The sequence below is a fragment of the Chlorocebus sabaeus genome, chromosome 7, assembly GCF_047675955.1.
Source record: "Chlorocebus sabaeus isolate Y175 chromosome 7, mChlSab1.0.hap1, whole genome shotgun sequence".
In the NCBI taxonomy this organism is placed as follows: Eukaryota; Metazoa; Chordata; class Mammalia; order Primates; family Cercopithecidae; genus Chlorocebus; species Chlorocebus sabaeus.
Genome location: NC_132910.1, coordinates 90,309,540 through 90,321,681, shown reverse-complemented (window position 1 = coordinate 90,321,681; position 12,142 = coordinate 90,309,540). Strand labels below are relative to the sequence as shown.

The following is a 12,142-nucleotide window of genomic DNA, read 5'->3' as shown; positions in this document are numbered from 1 at the left end:
GAGGCGCCTAACTGCCCATCGCATGATTGGCTTAAGGGAACTGGGTCTTTTCACAGCTGCTTAAGGAATTCTGGGTCTTTCCTTCTTTCTTTCCTTCTTTCTTTCTTTTCTTTTTCTTTCTTTCTTTCTCTTTCTTTCTTTCTTTCTTTCTTTCTTTCTTTCTTTCTTTCTTTCTTTCTTTCTTTCTTTCTTCGTTTCTCTCTTTCTCTCTTTCTCTCTCTCTTTCTCTGTTTCTTTCTCTCTTTTCTTTCCCTTTTCCTTTCTTTTCAGTCTTTCAGCGGCTGTTTATAATTGCCCTGCCCAGAAGGGGGAAGGGGATTCAGGCGGTCCCTGATCCCTGCAGCTCAGAGCAAACTCCCACGTGTTTCAGGAGACTTAAACTTTCTTTTCCTATGCTAAGTTCTTCCGTTAGGTACTCTACAGGCTAAGTACAGAAAGCCCACCTGGCATCCTAGTCTCATTAGAGTTCATGGTTATTCTTACAAGGCTCATAGGAGGAGGTAGGCCTTGGAGGGGAAAACCTGCACGTGGTACTGGTGCCCACCTAAGGTCTAAGACATCTAACACTCTAAGATTGGACCCCACAGGAGGATGCTCCCTGGGTCCTGTGGACCTCAACCTGTCCAAAGGGGACGCTCTTGGCAGAGGCTCTGAGGTCTAGTACTAAATCCTCCTTGGAATTTCCTTTTCTTTTCTTTTCTTTTGAGACGGAGTTTTTGCTCTTAATGCCCAGGCTAGAGTGCAGTGGCACAATCTCGGCTCACTGCAACCTCCGCCTTCCGGTTTCAAGCGAGTCTCCTGCCTCAGCCTCCCAAAGTGCTGGGATTACAGGCGTGAGCCACCGCGCCCAGGCCCCCTCCTTAGAATTTTCTGTTGCAATTGCAATGCTGCTTGGCCCCAACATTGTTTGGAATCTGGAGTTTACTGTCTAAAGGGAAAGTGGAATGGCATTGCATGTATCTAGGCTTTTGTGTTGCTGTTCTAAGCAGGGAGCCTGGTTAATGTGTGACACCCTCCTTTGGTACGGTTTGGCCCCAGTACTCTTTGGAGTCTGGGGAGATTTGGTCTTTAAAAATCAAACTGCTATGGAAACTTCTTTAACGGAAATTTTGGTTCACAGCCTTCACTGGAGTATCTATTGGGGCAAGCTTGTATTGCTATCTCATAGCTAAGGTTCCAAGCTACCGGATCTTCATTTATGTGTGTGTATGCATGTCTAGATGTGTTTATTTGTACGTACACTTATTGCTATATGTTGTGTCTACCAAAATTAGTTTATAAGTAAAAAAGCACTTATAAATTAAGTAAATAGGTCTAAGCAATTCTCAAGTTCACATTATTTAAAGTATAACTTTAATAAACAAGCTAGCTTTAAAATTATTGGTGGAGTAAAGATAGAAATGCCTTCAGAATTGTCAGCATACATTTTGTCTGAATTTTACGTTGGTTTGTCTTTGCTAGATATTTTTAAATGTCATTGTTAATTCAAGCTGGGAGCTGCTTGGGGTGAGCCTGCCTCCCATTCTATTCAGTCTCACTGAGATAAATGCATATCTGTTTGCTTCCTTGGGAATGGCTAATCAGGAAATCAAAAGAATGCAACTGTTTGCATCCCACCTACCTGTGATCTGAAAGCCCCCAAGCTCCCTCCTCACCTCCAAACCAAGGTTCATTTTACGTATGTTGATTGATGTCTCATGTACCCCCTGTTAAAAGTAAAAAAAACACAGTGAATGGGATAAATGTTTCAGGTAGACTTTTTGTGTAAATTAAAATCTTTTTTTTTGAGATGGAGTCTCACTCTGTCGCCAGGCTGGAGTGCAGTGTCATGATCTCCGCTCACCGCAAACTCCAACTCCCTGGTTCAAGCGATTCTCCTGTCTCAGCCTTCCGAGTAACTGGGATTACAGGCACACACCCCCATGCCCGGTTAATTTTTGTATTTTTAGTAGAGACAGGATTTCACCATGTTGGCTAGGATGGTCACAATCTCCTGACCTCGTGATCGGCCCGCCTCGGCCTCCCACGGTGCTGGGATTACAGGAGTGAGCCACTGCACCCAGCCCATAAATTAAAATCTTAAGAGTTATTTTTAATGCTTGTAGAAAGTAAAAAGTTTCCTCTTCAAAGTTCCCCTTCTTGTTAAGTAATAAGTCGTAAGTGTTAGAAATAATAGTTTCTTTTAAAGACTTTCTTCAAGCCTCCTTGCTTTGTGCTAATAACTCTTTGTTAAGCCCTATCCTATGTAACTGTTGGACATGCTCACAGTCACATTCCAGCTCACAGCCTATGCCCCTTCCTTATTTGGAAATGTTATTGCTTCCTTAAACTTTTCATAAGCAACTTCTTTGTTCTTCCCTGCACTTACCTATTTAGAAAAGTTTTAGCTATTAGCAAATCGGGTATCAGTTTAAGAGTGTGAGGTCCTGCTCCAGCCAATGGATGCAGGGCACAGCAGTAAGGTTGACCCAAATGCGTAAGGGATAAATATGTCTGCTTTTCCTTTGTTCATGTGTGTTCTCACCCTTTCTGCAGAAAGTAAAGATTGCCTTGCTGAGAGATCTTTTGTCTCCATGCTGACTTTTCTTTATGGCACTGATTATCTATTTCTAACAAATTTGGTATTTCTAACAATGCTCATTTAATATTTGAGTCATTTCCAATTAAGAAAGGGTTGTAATATAGGAATATGTTTCTGAAATTGTGAAATTGTTCTTATCTATGAATGTCCATATCTGATAGTTCAGGATTTCTTGCTTTTTAGGGTTTCACTAAAGTTTTAGGTTACTAAGGATAAAAATTACAGTTAACATGTAATTCTGTATACAAAATGTGCCAGAATCGGTTATTAGTGGAAAAAAGAATAATTTTGTCTAATTCAGAAGTTATGTAAAAGTTAGTTCAAATTACAGATTTGCAAAGGTTATTTATGAAACAATGTAGTAAGGAGCCATTAAGTAGGGGAGAAAGATGTGGAAAAAGTTCAAATAATAAAATATTCTTTAAAACCTGATAAAGAACTGGAGATATTTGGCTAATTAACATTTTCATGGTTAAAGCTCTTAGTCTTGATTAAAGCAAAATAAGAAGTATTGTAAAAAATGCATTGGCAGTTTGGCAATTCTTTTTTCTTTCTTTTGTTTGAGACAGAGTTCTGTTCTCGTTGCCCAAGCTGGAGTGCAATGGCGCAGTCTCAGCTCACTGCAACCTCTGCCTCCCAGGTTCAAGCAATTCCCCTGGCTCAGCCTCTGCCTCCCGAGGAGCTAGGATTACAGGTGCTCACTACCACACCCAGCTAATTTTTTGTATTTTTAGTAGAAACAGGGTTTCACCATGTTAGCCAGGCTGGTCTCGAACTCCTGATCTAAGGTGATTCGCTCATCTCTGCCTCTCAAAGTCCTGGGATTACAGGCGTGAGCCACCATGCCCAGCCGGCAATTCTTTTTTTAACATAGTTAAGCATGAAGCTGGATTTAGTGTAAAGCCAAATTTCACATACATGCTTGCATTGCTTCACACTATGTTTACTGTTTTGTGTGGATAGTGCCTAGAGTACTTATTGGTCATGTGCCTAAAGTGGATTTCTTGATTGCACAGTATGTATAATGATATTGGTGAACGTAGGGAGATTGATTTGTGTATCAGGAACAAAATATTGATTATATGGGTTTTTTTGGGCCCTAGGGTAACTGTAACCTCTAAGGTAAATTGAGTAGGAGAATTTAGGGTTGGTTTCCTGTTTGTTTTTACCTCTTTTTTTTTTCTTTTTTTTGAGACGGAGTCTTGCACTGTTGCCTGGGCTGGAGTACAGTGGCACGATCTTGGCTTATTGCAACCTCTGCTTCCCAGGTTCAAGTGATTCTCCTGCCTCAGCCTCCCAAGTAGCTGGGATTACAGGTGCCCGCCACCATGCCTAGTTAATTTTTTTTTGTATTTTTAGTAGAGACGAGGTTTCATTATGTTGGCCAGGCTCGTCTCAAACTCCGGACCTCATGATCTGCCCGCCTCAGCCTCCCAAAGTACTCGGATTACAGGCATGAGCCACCGTGCCCAGCCTGTTTGTTTTTACTTCTAGTTTTTTTTTTTTTTTTTTGAGACCGAGTTTCACTCTGTCACCCAGGCTGGAGTGCAGTGGCGCGATCTTAGCTCACTGCAACCTCTGCCTCCCAGGTTCAAGTGATTCTCCTGCCTCAGCCTCCTGAGTAGCTGGGATTACAGTTGCGTGCCACTGTGCCCACCTAATTTTTTGTATTTTTAGTAGAGATGGGGTTTCACCATGTTGGCCAGGCTGGTCCCAAACTCCCGACGTCGTGATCCACCCGTCTCAGCCTCCCAAAGTGCTGGGATTACAGGCATGAGCCACCACACCCAGCCTTATTTCTAGTTTTCATTCGTTTGCTGTTTATTTGCCTCTGACTGATTGTGTATCAATATATACAAAACTGTGATGCTTTTTAGTTTACAGTGGAAGGCTTTCATTTGGTTCTGTGAAGAGTTATTTTGTTTCCCATGCATTTCTAGCAAGTCATCATTAGTTGCATTCATCTGGAATTTCCAAGCTACCTTTGTCGGGCCTGCAGGAATTAATGGAGCACACCAGCTTTCTATCCTTAAACGAACTTTTTGGATTTTAGACTTCCTGATACTTTAAGTTGTTGAGTATACTCTCACAAAGAATTTGAGTCATATTTCTCTTTCTTCCTAGTTTCTCCAAAATTTGTAAACTATCTATGAATATTCTTAATTCATAGCAATGCATCTCTTTGCATATGGTGAAGCAGGGTTGTGAGGGCTGCTCAGGGCGAGAGAACCCAGAAACCTGGCATGCTGGCAAAAAGGTAAGAATTTCTTACCAGTCTCTGGTCTCTTTCTCTCTGTGCAAACTGGTTAAATATAAAGTGAAAGTCACTGTTTATCTCCTGTGTAAAGTTTTAAATTAATTGGTTTAATAATAATAAGAGCTTAAATCAAATATTTTGTCAGAAAACTAGAAAGTGTAATGCCTTTTAGTTCACATGACTTTAGCAATCTTTGGGAAATAAAGATGGTTTTAAAGATTGGTAAAATACCATATCTTCAAAATGTAAACATGTGGTCTAAGTTATGTTCAAATATTAGGTTTGCTAAATGCTTTAAGGTCATAAACTGCTTCTTTGGTTTTTGAAAATTGTTTAATTTGCCTGCTTTCCAGCAAGGTAAGGCCTGGGGATGTGTGGAGTTGGCCACGCTCCTAGCTAGCTGGAAATAGTCAAACCTTATCAGGACAGAACTTACCAGGTTTTACTTTTTTTTTTTTTTTTTTTTTTGAGACGGAGTGTCGCTCTGTCGCCCAGGCTGGAGTGCAGTGGCCGGATCTCAGCTCACTGCAAGCTCCGCCTCCCGGGTTTACGCCATTCTCCTGCCTCAGCCTCCCGAGTAGCTGGGACTACAGGCGCCCACCACCTCGCCCGGCTAGTTTTTTGTATTTTTTTTTTAGTAGAGACGGGGTTTCACCGGGTTAGCCAGGATGGTCTCGATCTCCTGACCTCGTGATCCGCCCGACTCGGCCTCCCAAAGTGCTGGGATTACAGGCTTGAGCCACCGCGCCCGGCCCAGGTTTTACATTAAAGTTAAAATTGCTAAGAGTTGCCACTGTAACATGCAATTAAGACTACTAGAAACAGTTTTACATGCAAGGTGTGTAAGAACAGTTGAATGTGTTTTTTATTTTTATTTTTTTGTAAAAGGTTATAAAAGGTTTTTACTAGTTTAAAATTTCTGAGTCATTTTGGCAAAATAAATAATTTATGGTAATCCGGAATTCTAAAATCAAACTTTGGTTTCAAAGTTGTCTTTCCTAATCCCTGACGTTTTGGATGGATAAGAGAGCCCTGAGGCCGGGCATGGTGGCTCACACCTGTAATCCCAATCCCAACACTTTGGGAGGCCGAGGAGGGCGGATCACAAGGTCAGGAGATTGAGACCATCCTGGCTAACACGGTGAAACCCCGTCTCTACTAAAAATACAAAAAAAATTAGCCGGGCATGATGGCGGGTGCCTGTAGTCCCTACTCGGGAGGCTACTCAGGAGGCTGAGGCAGGAGAATGGCATGAACCCGGGAGGCAGAGCTTGCAGTGAGCTAAGATCGTGCCACTGCACTCCAGCCTGGGTGACAGAGCAAGACTCTGTCTCAAAAAAAAAAAAAAAAAAAAAAAAGAGAGAGCCCTGAAAACATTCAGAAAAGAGTTAAACAGGATTTTCTGACATGTTAGGTACATGGGATTGCCAAATGATGTTCAGTCTTCTTTAGGTTATATTTTTGTGAATAGTACTAATATATGTTCCAAAATTGTATGGGATTTCTAAAGTAGTATGTGCTATCAATTATAATTACAGTTATTAAATTGTTATTGTAAACCACAGAAATAACCAGATTTCCTTGTATAAAGCTACTAATCCGAGTAGAACAAAAATTAATTAAATACCAAGAAAATACTGCCAGATTTTCATATTAAACCAGCTGATAGGCTGGGCACGGTGGCTCATGCCTATACTCCCTACAGCACTTTGGGAGGCCGAAGCAGGTGGATCACAAGGTCAGGAGTTCGAGACCAGCCTGACCAATATGGTGAAACCCCATCTCTACTAAAAATACAAAAACTAGGCAGGCATGGTGGCACATGCCTATAGTCCCAGCTACTTGGGAGGCTGAGGCAGGAGAATTACTTGAACCCAGGAGGTGGAGGTTGAAATGAGGCAAGATTGTGTCATTGCACTCCAGCCTGGGCGACACAGCGCCCATCTCAAAAAAGAAAAAAACAAAAAACAAAAAACAGCTGATACTGAAATTGTTTAAAACATTATAACCAAAGCTTGGTTCTATATTCCTGGGAAGACAAAGTTTCACATACATTTGTTCACCTGGTGGACCATTTAAACATTTTATAAAGGGATTTCATTCAATTGTTATTTTCAATGTATGTTTTCTGGTTGTATAAAAGCTTTCCCATGCAAGAGGGCTGATGTTATAACAGTAGACTATTATGCTACAGCGTATTTTCACCAGGTGAAAAAAAAAGCTTTTTTATGGTTTGGATCTTCTGAAAACATCAGAGAAAGACTGTCCTTGTCATCCACAATACAACAAAACTTCAGAACCTTGGGCTTTGGGTTTATGATTTCACAACTGAGAAGGGTCCCGGGTCCCTCCACACTATTGGAACTGTGCATCCCTTGGAACCTTTGAGGTAAAGCCGACCAGGGAAATGTCTCCCAAGAAGCAGATGGCATCCTTGATAAGAACAGTTTTTCCCTAATTCACAGATTAAGACTTCTACTGTCATGAAACTCTTATCTTTGAATATTTTTTCTTATGCCCCTAGGAACAATAGAAGTGGAAAAGGGGTCTGTTGTGTGCATTAATGTGGTGTATTTTTATTGTGAAGGAGTTTGCAGCCAGCCTTATACGTGGATACCCTTGTACTTTGATAGATAAAAGATGAAGGCCCAATGTAGGTAAGAAATTTTGTGGTACATACGTTGCCTCATAATCAATCAAAAACAAAACATTTGTTCATTCCTCTTAACCCACATCATGGGTTAAAGAAAACACTGCCAGGAGGCCTTCACTCTTCTAAAAGGGCATCATTTATTAGGTTCTTTTTCCGTGGTTTAAAGTAAAAGAAGCAACGATTAGAAATATGTCCCTCAGGCCAGGTGGGGTGGCTCATGCCTGTAATCCCAGCACTTTGCGAGGCCGATCACCTGAGGTCTGGAGTTAAAGACCAGTCTGGCCAATATGGTGAAATCCTGTCTCTACTGAAAATACAAAAATTAGCCGAGCGTGGTGGTGGGTGCCTGTAATCCCAGCTACTCAGGAGGCTGAGGCAGGAGAATCACTTGAACCGGGGAGGCAGAGGTTGCAGTGAGTCAAGACTATTGTGCCACTGCACTCCAGCCTGAGTGAGACTCTGTCTTTAAAAGAAAAGAAAAGAAAAGAAAAGAAAAGAAAAGAAAAGAAAAGAAAAGAAAAAAGAAATGTATCCCTCATGATAGGCTATGCAGCAAACTCTACTGTAAAGGCTACAGTTATACAACCAACTTTAAATTCTTTTGTGAAAGTTATGATAGAATTGGCTGAACAAGGAAGTATCTGCAGCTGCTGGCACTTTTGGCCTATGGAGAAATACATCATATGAAGACTATAAAAATTCAGTGGTAGGGGATTAACAAAGAGACTGCCTAGTTAAATGAGTAAACTCTTTAGCTCATTCTTTGATCTATTTGATTTTAGGAGGTTTGGTTTTTGGGGGACCTTGGGTCAGGAGCATACTCCAAACTCTTGCTATTATCCTCCCAATAGTCATAATCATAGTCTCCCTGGTGTGCAGTTTTCTCTCAAAGGTTTTAAATGCTTGCATGAAGCTGTCTCTAGAATGTCATATGGTCTCTCTTCAACTGGAATAACTGGAGCTGAAAGAAATGTGCAACCATGAGGACACTGTAACCTACAAATGATGTGCTGCGACCGGATACACAAAATGATGGTAACTGAGAGTGGCACTAAGGCCTTAACTTTTGGTAGCGTTCTTCACTTAGGTGAGAAGGGGGAATTTTTATAAACAAAATTCTGGGAGCCCATCGTTTTGGACTAAGTTCATGCACTAGGCCCCAACAGACCAAACTAAACCAAACCAAAATAAAGTTGGTTGTGCTAAGACTTTAAGGAAACACATGAATCCTAGAACAGATCAGGTTTTGTTTTTTCTTCTGCAAATCTCTATAACAAACATTCTTGACAGCATGAATATCTACCCTTTGAGGTTCCCACTAAATCTTTTAACCAAATTCATTTCCTCTTGCCTAGAGACCATCAAGCTCCAGATGATCATGCAACAAAGGTTCCAGCTAGTTCCAGGTGAAGACACCACCTCTGGTCATCAAGAAGCTACCCTGCCTTCACTAGACAGAACAGGGCGAGTTCTGTGATCCCCAATGGGTAAGGACTATGCCCTGAGTCAGCATGAAGCACGTACAGAAAAAAGATCCCCTGTCCCTCTGCTTCCCATAAAGATTTATGAGGATCACATCTCTTGGTGGGGAGATGAGGCAGGAAAACAGAGTCTGGAGGCAGGGAACATAAGGCCCATTCTCACTTCAGCTATTACAGGAAATATCCTCTCCATAGGGCGTAGGCCAAGTAAATGACTTTGTAACTTTACTTCATCATCTCCATTTACATAGGGTGTTCCCCAAGTAGAGGATATTTCAACTCCCAAAAATTCTGTAATGGGGCCCTCCCACACTGTGTAGTGTACTTTCATTTTCAATAAATCCTTCATTTCTTCCTTGTTTTGTGCATTTTGCCCACTTCTTTGTTCAAGATGCCAAGAACCTGGACACTCTCCTTCCTTAACACTGGTGCCCTGCTCTTTGTTCCAAAGGCAACTGAAACAGGTCTCTGCCAGTGCAGCTGGGGCTCAGCGTTTCTTCCAGGTACTTACTTGCTCCAGTGTCACTCTTAGAAGTGGCTTTCTCAGTAAGCACTTCAAACTCATCAAATACAGACATTTCCTTTAAGACATTGTACAGTGTATAAGTAGGGAGAAATTTCTAGTTCAGCTACACATTGCACCTCAAGGTAACATCTGCCTTCAATAATTCAAGTCCTGCAGAAAGGTCTGGGTCATCCATTCAGATAGCTCCTCCCTTATAGTAAATTTCCTGTTGGGTATTTCACCCCTACTCCACCCCCATTATCATTTTAACTGTCTTGTTCCTACCAGGCTCTCTATGGTCACATTTGTCATCAGATATGTGCTAATGAACTTGAATCTTAAAAGAAAGATCCCAATTTGTAATCTCATGAATTTTTCCCTCCCATCCTATATAAATTTGTAGATGCAAATGAAAATGAGAAAAGAAATACCTGGTCGGGTGCAGTGGCTCACACCTGCAATCCCAGCACTTTGAGAGGCCCAGGTGGGTGAATCACTTGAGCCCAGGAGTCCGAGACCAGCCTGAGCAATATAGCGGAACCCCATCTCTACAAGAAATGCAAAAACTTAACCGGGCGTTTTGGCACGCACCTGTAGTCCCAGCTACTCCAGAAGCTGAGGTGGGAGGATCGCTTGAGCTCGGGAGGTTGAGGCTACCGTGAGCTGTGATCAGACCACTGCACTCCAGCTTGGGCAACAGAGTGAGATCCTGTCTCAGAAAAAGAAAGAAAGAAATACCCTCTAACTTCACTAGAAAGCATTTAAGATTAAAGGCCAGTAGGCCAGGCACGGTGGCTCATGCCTGTAATCCCAGCACTTTGGGAGGCCGAGGTGGGCGGATCATGAGGTCAGGAGATCGAGACCATCCTGGCTAACACGGTGAAACCCCGTCTCTACTAAAAAAAAAAAAATGCAAAAAATTAGCTGGGCGTGGTGGCAGGCACCTGTAGTCCCAGCTACTTGGGAGGCTGAGACAGGAGAATGGCGTGAACCCAGGAGGCGGAGCTTGCAGTGAGCCGAGATCACGCCACTGCACTCCTGCCTGGGCGAAAGAGCAAGACTCCGTCTCAAAAAAAGAAAAAATAAATAAATAAATAAAGGCCAGTAGATGTTACTTCTTTTTGTTTAAGTGTGTAAGTCACGGATCTCTCTTCAGCTAAAAAAAAAAAAAAAAAGGTCCTGTCGTTGGCTGGGGAGGTGGCTCACACCTGTGAGGCTGAGGCAGGGGGATCCCTTTGAGCTCAAGAATTCGAGACCAGCGTGGGCAACATGGTGAAACCCAGTTTCTACTGAAAATACAAAAATTAGCCATGTGTGGTGGTGCATGCCTGTAGTCCCAGCTACTCTGGAGGCTGAGGCACAAGAATCGCTTGAACCCTGGAGGTGGAGGTTGCAGTGAGCCGAGATCGTACCACTGTACTCCAGCCTGGGTGACAGATTGAGACTCTCCCTCAAAAACAAAAACAAAAAAATTCTGTTATCTATGAAATACCATAAATATTGTGCTAAAGTTGACTTTTTAAAAATGATACAATGCTGGGCGCGGTGGCTCACGCCTGTAATCCTAGCACTTTGGGAGGCCAAGGTGGGCAGATCACGAGGTCAGGAGATCTAGACCATCCTGGCCAACATGGCGAAACCCTGTTTCATCCTGTTTTTGTATTTTGTAAAAATACAAAACAATTAGCTGGGCGTGGTGGCACATGCCTGTAATCCCAGCTACTCAGGAGGCTGAGGCAGGAGAATCACTTGAACCAGGGAGTCGGAGGTTGTAGTGAGCCAAGATCATGCCACTTCTCTCCAGCCTGGCAACAGAGAGAGACTCCATCTCAAGAATAAAAAATAAATGAAAATGATACAAGGCAAGCCTCCGTCTCAAAAAACGAAACAAAAAAAGATTCAAGGTCGGGTGCCTGTAATCCCAATACTTTGGGAGGTCAAGGTAGGCAGATCATTTAAGCCTAAGAGTTCGAGACCAGCCTAGGCAACATGATGAAAACCCGTCTTTACAAAAAATACAAAAATTAACTAGGCTTTTTGGTGGGCACCTGTAATCCCAGCTACTGGGGAGGCTAAGGTGGGAGGATTGCTTGAGCCTGGAAAGTCGAGGCTGGAGTGAGCCATGATTGCGCCACTGCACTCCAGCTTGGGCGACAGAGCGAGAATTTTTCAATCAAAAAACAAAACAAAAACCTTTTCAGATGTTTCCTGACCTTTTATTTTAAATTAAACCCATTCAGTTTTTGTTGGAAAAGTAATATATAATCATTTTTAAATTGGCAAATGTATCTACTTCAGCAGCACAAACACTAAAATTGGAATGATACAGAGAAGATTATCATGAATGGCATGCAAATTCGTGAAGCTTTCCGTATTTTGCTGTAGCACTGTAGGATGACTATAGTTAACAGTTGTATATTATAGTTTCAAGTAGCTAGCTGGAGGGTATTGAATGTTCCAACACAAAGAAATGATAAGTGTTTGAGATGATGGATATGCTCGCTGATCTGATCACATATATGTGTCACAACATCACTATGTATCCCATAAGTATGTTAAATATTATGTGTCAATTTAAAACTTTTAAAAGTAAAAAAAACCCATAAAATTGGAAAAGAAAGAAACCTAGAAAGACAAAAAATATAAGCCATATTCTACCATCCAA

At 42.0% G+C, this 12,142-nt stretch overlaps 1 pseudogene; it reads left to right on the top strand.

Annotated features, from left to right (window-relative positions):
• The first annotated feature begins 11,766 nt into the window (after positions 1–11,766).
• Positions 11,767–11,856, top strand: LOC119624012 (U6 spliceosomal RNA; annotated as a pseudogene).
• The last annotated feature ends 286 nt before the right edge of the window (positions 11,857–12,142 follow it).